The sequence below is a fragment of the Neopsephotus bourkii genome, unplaced genomic scaffold (assembly GCF_033783945.1).
Source record: "Neopsephotus bourkii isolate Nb327-2 ecotype Australia unplaced genomic scaffold, CSIRO-AGI_Nbou_v1 NB_1287, whole genome shotgun sequence".
NCBI classification, from domain to species: domain Eukaryota; kingdom Metazoa; phylum Chordata; class Aves; order Psittaciformes; family Psittacidae; genus Neopsephotus; species Neopsephotus bourkii.
In genome coordinates this window covers 5,124,787-5,134,283 of record NW_026901771.1, presented here as the reverse complement: position 1 = coordinate 5,134,283, position 9,497 = coordinate 5,124,787, and positions in this window count along the sequence as shown.

The window sequence follows — 9,497 nt, the reverse complement described above, 5'->3', positions numbered from 1 at the left end:
TTGTGGAGGGACTGGCCGCGCTGGCCGTTCTGGCAGCACGATGAAGAATTGCTGTGTCCAAGAGCACCATCAAGTGGTGAAGGGAAGATGATATTAAAGCACCCAAACGGCTCTCTTGGCGCAGCAAGTTTGCGTAACGGAAAACTAGACAGAACAATTTCTTTCCCTGTAGCACCCTTCACGGAGAGTCCTGCATCTCATTGCAGGGGAGAGTAAAACAGGTAAAGGTCTACATAGCCAGCTATGGTGTTGCATGCACAGCACATAGATAGGGCTTTAGATTTCCGGTAGAGAGGTGAGAAAAACAAGGTGGGAATGGTCCAGAGAGGAAAGAGAAGGCACACTGGCAGAGCTGGGAAGCAGTGATAGTAGGGAGTGGAGAGAGAAGGAGCAATCAGAAGGTGCCTGGAATCAAGTGTGACAGTAAGTGGAAAAGGGGAGGGAGGAGCAACAAAGGAGGGGGTCACTGATTGAAACCTATATAATCACGCACGTGCCACAGATCTTTGCAGAGAGCTCAGGAAAATCAGCAGCTTAGATCTGGGCACCTCACTGGGGAATTACCCCTCCTCAACACTAATCAGCCTCCCCTCAAATTGCAGTATTCCTGAGCACTGGTGCTGTGCCCAGCATGGCTTTGGGAAGAATAACATAAGGATAATGGTGAATAGGTCAGAGTGGGTTGAGTCAATGATGATTGATTTTAGCAAAGGAGTGAATGTGGCAGAAGCGGCTTGTGTGTGTGTTTGTATCAGAGATGCTGGAGCATGAACCTGACAGAAGGTATCTATAAGGAAATCATGACTAATGTAAATGTGAGATCTCAGTAAAAGGTAGCATCAGAAGCAGCATATTGACAATTGCCCCTCACGCTTACCTGCCAGTTTTCACTCACAGATCTCAAAGTTTTAAAAAGGCAGATCCACCTTTATTTTATACCTTAAAAAACAGAGACATGGAGGAACAAGTCATTTGCCCAAGAAACATCATATCAGTGCCCTGGCTTCTGTGATGAGTACCCATGCTGCCTCCACACAGCGAAGAAGAGCATTTCACAAGGCACAGAGAGCTCTTTGCATGAAGCCTGCAGTGGTGGGAAGTTACAGTGGAGCTGAGGCTGGGTAGAGTCCAGGCAGACAAACAAGAGAGATGAAAGGGTAAACTGAAGGATGGGAGAGTTGAGTGTGGCTCACACAGGAGTGACAACACCAGCCTTCCAGCTAGCACTGGCAGGGGAAAGGGTAGCAGTGCTAATGATGGGACTTGTGTTTGAAAGGCAGAAAGAAGAGGAAAGAGGCCTCAAACAGCAGTGAAAGAGCAGCAGCTGGTGAGACACAATTCACACCAGGAGGTAAAGGAGAGAACACCCGAGGAAGAGCACCTTGATCAATAGCACTGAGAACCACTGGGAGGTCACTGAAAGACAGGGGGGAGAAAAGAGGGGGTTTCATCTTATAAGGAACTTTAAAAGGGTATGGACAGCCTGTTACTGAAGCACCAGTATGATCGTTACAAGAGACTCTGATTTCCTCTGGGCAAGACCTATCTCATATCAGCACCAAACACAGCTACCTCAGACAAGTATGAACTTCAAGTGAGACTGGCATCTTCCCTTAACTTTCTGAGCACCTTAAACTCGTTGTGTTTTGTTTGGGGAGGGGGATTCATTTTGGTGGGGGTGGTTTTGGTTTGGTTCTTTTGTTGGTGGGGTTTTCTTTTGTCTGTGGTTTGGTTTTGTGTTTAAAATACCTTCTTCTCCAAAGGGATCCCATTTACCTGCCTTTGTGTTTATCCCTTCCTTTGGCAAGGAAGAATCAAAGCCCTGGGGGAGCTTTGCTGTCTCGACCGCAGCAAAGTTCTGCTGTGATGACCCGCGGGATGATTCAGACTTCTCTGAAGCACTGTGGGACACTGAGGACTTTTTGCTTGTCTCATTAACCAGAACACTGTTGTAGCGTACAGCTGCCTTGGAGCTATGCTGAGGTTGGAAAGGGGAGCAAATAGGGAGCTCCAGTGTGTGCCTGCACATGGCAGGCAAAGGAGGGGGAGAAATACTTTCTCCAGTGGGCTTCAGAGCCTGTTTAAAATGCAATAATTAACGAGTTAAGTACTGCCTCAAATCAGACTCCAGAGTCTCAATATCCTATCAGACTGTTTTCTACCTCTTCCCATCATGTCTGTTTCGCACAGTACCAGTAATTCTCCTTTCTCTCCTCTCTTGGGGTGATTAATAATTAATTATTATTAAAAGGAAAAGGCTGAGGGGACCAACTTCCAGTTTTGCAACCAAAAGACCCAAACCAACACTAATTATATTCCTAGTCACTTTTCATCCAGCTAGGCAAAGGCTGGGTTTATGCCAAAAGGTTGTGCATTTGCTCCTGACTGTATCTAAAGCTAATGGGATGGGGAGGTATGAGGCTATGCAGCACATTCTCAAGAGCATTAGAGGGAATTCATACGAGGTAAAGCAGAAATGAAGAGGTCTCAGCTTTTGAAAACTCCTTTTGAGAGCTCATTGGAGGAACCATAGCAGAACTGACTGCTTCTGACTTCTGCTAATGCCCCGTGCTGAATATTAATGATAAACATAATAAAATATGTATATAGTGTAATAGGAATAAAAATGCACATGTAGCACTACAGATTTATAATACTGCTTTACATACACATTCAGACAGCTGAGTAGCTGTGGTTAACATGGAGTCTGCTGCAAGGAATAAAAACGAGCTTCCTGCTCTAGCTACTTACTCATGCTTATGCCAGACTCTTCCCATATCTGCTGCATAGCTTTCAGGTCCCTTTGCTTTCAAGCCCACAGTGTGGTTACACCATCTGGACAAACTTAATAGCTTCATCTCTACAGCCTGGAAATATTTAAAGCTGAGAAGTGAGGCCATAAGGAGGAGGGTTGCTGGTGTTCAGAGATCCTACCCCACAAGAGGTTTCAGGATGAAATCAATGAATTGCAATGGCCTAAGTCTCTCCAGCAGATGAGCTACCTACACTCCTGCCCTACAGCTGGGTACATTCTAGCCTTATCACCACCATGGATCTGCACAGGGCAGTCAGTTCCTGACATTTAGGGATTGCCCACAGGATCACAGAGATGTTTCCCCTTGCGTAACATGGCAAATGGGAATATGTCCTGTTCTAAGCCTGTCCTGGGTTCAGCTGTAAATTATTTTTCTCCTTCTTAGTAGTTAAACAGTCACTGATGGGAATCAACATTCGAGAAGCCTGAAAAGCCTGAACAGGGCCCAGAGTTGAGAAAGTCAAGCTGCTGTGTTAGCCACATTCTCCTGTGGTCTCCAGCAGACACCACAGCAGGCTTTTTTGCTGGTGTGCCAAACCCCCTACATTTCCCTACCCTCCCACTATATCACTAAGTCTAACACAAGAGTTTGCCTCTTCCTACAAGCTGACTTTCTTACTTTATGTAACATCCTTCCTCCTCTTGTAATTCCAGTCCCTTTCTGCCACTCTTTTTTCCACATCCTTCATGCTTCACTCATTCTTTTTCCTCCTTTCACTAACTTGCATTGCCAAGACTGAAGACCACTGTCTGTTTTGTGTGGCCTAGTAGTATTGATGTTTCCAATTACTATTGATTAGTTTCGAAGAGGACTTTTGTTGTTATTGTTTATATATGACTGTCTGCTCTTAGACACTACAATAGCATGTGTACCATGCAGAGTTAGTCCATAGTGTGTGTAGGACTGGACGTGGACCTCTCTCTGTGACAGCAGTCCCCTTATGAGGGAAATAAGCATTTAAAGTAGTGATAGAAGAGAACCAGAATGCTTTCCACAATGCCTTTCTCACTCAGCTGCTTCCTAACTCTTCCTCTCCACCATACCCAAGTCTCTTGGGCTTCTTGCAATGCAAGCTCTCTGCATGCTGCTTTTTTATCCATACCATTACCTTTCCCACTGAAATCAGGAGGAACAAGAGGAATTCTGGAGTGAAATCAGACACTGTCCATACATAAAACAAGAAAACATGCAGTCATACTCTAAATTACTGAAAGGAAAAGAGTCATGGTTCAAAAGTGCTACGAGCTCTGCAATTTCCATCTCTTTAGAGGAAAGTCTCATCAGAAGAGCAGTGTGCCCCAGGGGCTTGTTGATTCTGGATGAGAGCAGCTCTGGGTGCTGCCACAAACCCATTGGGTACACCAGGACAAGTCACTCACTCTCTTTTTCTCTTATCTCCGGATTTCTTGAAGCAGAAATGGCCTCAAGAGGTATAAATGAGAACTGTTAGGCAAAACCTGCAGAGTAATAGTTAAAGTAATGATTATGGTAATAACCTAATGCAGGCAAGCTATCTTAACATGTGTTTACAAATAAAAACACTACCCTCCAAGGTACTTGATGCATCCCTTGTTTACAAAGAACAACACTACCCTTTTAAGGTATTTGTGACATCCCCTGCACTGTAGGGTGAACCTGTTCATCACATAAACCCGTGCAGACAGCCTGACCTGAACCACTGAGCAGCTTCAGCTTGAAATTAGACCCTCTCTGGGATGTAAAGCACTGAAAATTATTTAAAGTGCCTGCAAGCAAATCCATGGTGCCTATCAAACAGTTCCCCAGAGACAGGAGAAACGGGGGAAATTCTTCCTGTGAAGCGAATGACAGTGACATCTTGAGAAAGCACCACGGGAAGCAAACAAGTCCTCACCTAAACAAAGCTAAAGTTGTCTATTTCCATTTGCCACTCTGATCTTCAGCACCTTTGCTTGCTACCTCTCCAAAGAGCTGTCAGCAGAGGTAGTACACAAGGAAGGTAGCTAAAAAAACCCAAAACTCAGCCTGTCCACAGATCTGGCCAACTCCACACTCAGTCACTCTGTTCCGAGCATTCTGAGGTGATTTATACCAGAGGAATATGGTACCATCCTCCAAAGCATGTAAGTTACTGCGGTTCAATGAGTAACATTAACACAGCAGCTGCCCCAAAACAAGATTAAGACTGCACACAGCATCTTCTGCTGTATGCAGCAAGTCAAGGAAAGGGGATCCTGCTATGAGCTACCTTCCACCAGAGGTTATTGCCTAGTCCACTCTGTCAGCTTTGGGACATCCTATTTTAACTCTTCAAGCCAAACTAGCTCATTTAGACTGCAATGCAGAGGAGTAGTGAAACAAGCAGCTCAACTGGCAAGTGTTTGAGGCATGGCACTACCAGCACTACGGGTTTAGTGATGTGCAACTGCAGTATCTTCCACCAAGTTGTTTGCAGAGCCATCCATTGCTCTGTGTCCTCACCCTAGCCACCACGTAAAGTGTGTTCACTGAAGCAAGGGTCACAGCAATAACTTGATCACTCCATATTGTGTGAGCCTGTTAGCATGAGTAATTTAAACTATTTATTAAAGGTTGCTTTAGCTGTCTCTGAGTTGACTCTGCAAAACCCTCATCTTATGTAGACTATCTCACATAGGCCTCTAATTAGAAAGTCAACCCAAAAGCATGTGAAAAAGGGGGAGAAAACCCTCCCAGTTTATCCAACTGGCCTGAAAATCACTTAAACTCAGCTGGTACAAGTTTCTTGTGCAAAGCAGGTGCTAGAAAAAAGAATCCTTACCCTTAATTACCTAAGATGAATTCAAACTGCAGGAGCAGGTGAGTTTGGCATCTAAGCTGGTAAGATCAGACAAGTTCGATAGAAAATCTATGCACACAACATATACCCAGCGGGATACACAAAGAGAGCCCCCAGAACACAAGATGGAAGAATTTCTATCATCAAAGCAAAACATCACAGGCAGCTGCGGGCAGCCTGAGGGCAGGACACAGTTGCTAAGCAACTCCTCCCAGGGTTGGATGTCACATACTCTTCCAACCTCAACAACAGTCAGGCACACAGAGGAGATTTTGCACTGGGGTTTCAATAGGAAGGCAGCTAATGAGGGGGTTGTTTACCTGTGCTCTTCCCCAGCCCCCTTCTTTGCTTCACTTCAAGGGGACCAATAGTTCCCTTGCAAGAAGGTGACCCATCTTCCATGGCTGGAAGTGGTATTTGACTGGTCCAGTTGCTCCTGGCACAAGTTTTCACATCAGGATGAAGCAAATGTGCAACATTCCCACTGTCCCACTGGTGCAGACAATGAGGTGCTTTAGCCTGGTAGGGTTTTACATGTGCCTAACAACAAGAAGTTCATAAATAAATAAAGAGGTAGTGACTGAATAGAGGGCAAGGTTAGAAACAGCTAGAAAAGACAGTTTCCTCCCCAAAAGAACTGCACGCTTTATTTTTCACTTTTTGTAAATCTTCCTTAATTAAGATGAAACAGAGTGAAAACCATGAGAGGTTCAACATTTTGAAGAAAGCAGAAATATCTCAGGCTATCCCACCTTCTCTCACAAGTACTTGGCTCCTGCGGATATTCATCTACCCAGCAAGCTAGAGAGAAGCTGAGTAGCTTGAGAGTCTCAGTTCAACTGGGCTGGAAATTCAGAAGCATCCAGATCAGCAGAAGCCTCTAGTGAAGAAGTTGTTAGGGACACTGACACCATACAATGCCTCAAGCCGTACTGACCAAGCAGCATAACTGTGTCTTCTTTCTGCTGCAAGCTACAAAGCTCATACCCCACTGCAGAACATCTCCGTTTCAGTGAGCTGCTATTCCCCAGATGGAGGAGAACTTCCTTGTGAAGATGGTCAAGCAGGTCTTGCCACACAAGTAAGTTTTCAATGGTGCTCCAGCTTAAGCCATGACAAATTTCACCTCATTGCAACATTTTCTTTGGGTTAAACCAACACATCCTGAGGTACTTAAAAATTCCTTCTGGCTTTGGAGGGCAACTGAGACTCAAGTGAGCAAATTCCTGACATCACTAGCAGCAGTACCTTTGTTCTTTCAGGGACTGCCCAGGCAAGCTGCAAACATTAACATTCATTCCCTCTGCCCTGACAGAGCTGAGCTGGCTTGTCTGAAAGGTATTTATATTTCCATTGATCAAGTCTTATCTCATGCTCTATAACCACCATAAATTCTTTCACACTATCCCAACCTCCTTTTACTAGGATGTTTCTCTGTAAATTATTCATCAGTGTTCACAGGCCTGTTGTGCCAGGCATGGGATAAGCACACACCAAGAAACACCCCATGGTCATTAAAGACAGAAATGCAAGTATTTTGTATTATTACTTTAATTTTACAGATGAGCAGCTGAGGTTCTGGGGTTCTTAATCAGGCACTCAAGGTCTTTTGGGATGCTCGTGGAAGAGTTGGGCTAATTCTCTACATTGCCTGAATGGCAGAGTAGTGTCATGCAGGTTATTCTTCCTAAACGGGTTTGCTATGAAACTCCAGGCATGTTATTAAGAAGCTGTTATGCATTAAAAAGCTAACTGTCCTTTTGTTTCTTATTGCAGGGGGGCAGGAACTACTGTAGGCACCAGAACCAGGCTGGGCCTTAAGGAAGATAAACCAGCCTCAGCAAGCCCTTTCCTTGCAGTTACCCGTTGGGGTGTTCATGTGAGCTTGGGCCTCCAAGTGACTTTTGGCTTTTGCCAAGCACCACCTTCACAATAAGGGACTTACAGCTTTATCCAGCTCCAGTGGGTTTGGACTTTAACTACAAAGATTTATTCTGCCCCTTTGGGACAGAATAACAACATATCTGGACAGCTCGCAGATATAAAAAATAGCAGGTTTCAGCTAAACCTTTTTTTCCTCTTTTTCTTTTTTATACAGAAGACTCTGAAGGGGGAAAGAGAGGAAACAAACACAAATGTCCACAGAAAGGGGAGCATGTGTGTGGGCAGAAGTGAATGGAAACAGATTAAAATGATGGATAGAATTTGTGTGTAATGGTGCATTATTTATAGAGACAAGTTCAACTGAAAAATATTCCTGTCCAGGCAGGGAGAGAAAGGAAATAACTCTTTTTAGTTCACTGTATTCATTAGTGCTATCAACCCCACCTGAGTGCCAGATGCACTGTCTGCAAACCAAGCAAGGATTGTGACCTTAGCCAGCCATGCTTTGCATGGAACACCTGTGGCTTAGGGGTCAAGACTATGAAGGAAAATCAAACCATTTTCACAAGTCTCACATGCAAAATCCCCATGTGGGATCAGTCTCCAGAGCGTAGTTCCTGTTACAGGAGCCTGGAAGAGCAACATTTGAATATTAGGGAAGATAGACTTTGTGACCCCTTTGGTGAGTTACATTTCCAGGAGTGGAACAGAGGAGGAAGTTTGTCAGGTAGCACTAGGGATCTTCCAGAGAGCCAAGTCCCAAATCTTCCTTTGTCTCTTGGGCAGAGATAGGAAGATCCCGCAAAGATATTACCAGGTCAGGAAAAGGGCAACCCTCTTGAAGCTGCATGAGCTGTCAGTTTAGAAGAGCCTTGGTTTCAAGCTCTCAAGCACAGTTTTCAGTCTACTTTGCAATACTCCTCTCTAAATTCATTTGGGCTAATAAAGAATAACCAATGTTTTGCTACAACCCACTTTATACCTGCCCTGTCTTCCAAATTTAACACTCTCCCAATACAAAAAACACTTTCATTAGCCTGCTCACGGGGTTTCTCTGTATACGTGCTATTGCTGTTCTTTACAGTTACATCACCTATGACCTTTGCTGTGATTTTCCAAACCATCTATTATTTTGCTGAATAATGAAATTAGACTGAAAAGATGGTTACTTACAGGACCACTTCTGAAGGTCACTCATTTTTCTTAAAGCTTTCGGTATCTCCTTTGATCTCCCTGCTTTTACAGAAAGAACTGCCAGTACTACAGTAAAGTTCACAACTTGATGTATCCTAGCACTCACGTGCAGTTGTTTGCCTGTGTGTAACACAGGTCATATCATAGGTCCCTCTGCTGCTAAATTCCATCCTCTGCCACAGCACTCAATCTTTCCATTTTAGCTAAAACCCTTCTGCTGCTGCTCCTGCCTACCTCCCCCTCCTCAAACCTCTTAATGCCTATGATTCCTACAAAAATGGATCATCTCCCATGCTCACCTGCCAGCTCTGTTCTGAGCCTTTATAGAGACTGCTTCATGGTCCCAGCTGGGTCTGACTAGGGCTGGATGGGTCCTGAGAGGCCAAAGCATGCCTAAAACAGCTGACCTACAACGCATCTTACAGCAAGCCTCCCATACGTACCTGTTAACAGCTATTATCCAGTTTGTCCTTTATATTCTCAAACTATTTTCTCTTTTTTCTTTTTTTTTGCCTTGTTCAAGATGCTCGGGGGGGAGGGAGAGCCAAATGCACAATCTCAGCCATTTCTGAGCCATCATTAATTTCTTTCACATCCTCATTTATTAATAGCTCTACTTTCTCCCTTCTGCTTTTTCCTCTGATCTGTTTGTAAAAGCCTTCCTTATTCTACTTTAACCCATTAATTGCATTCTGTTTCTCATCCATCAAGCCATACCTAATCCCTCTGATGGCATGTTTTATCAGCTAAGAATTCATCTCATTTCTTTCTATTATGCAGCATTATCACAGCTGCCTCACTGAAAT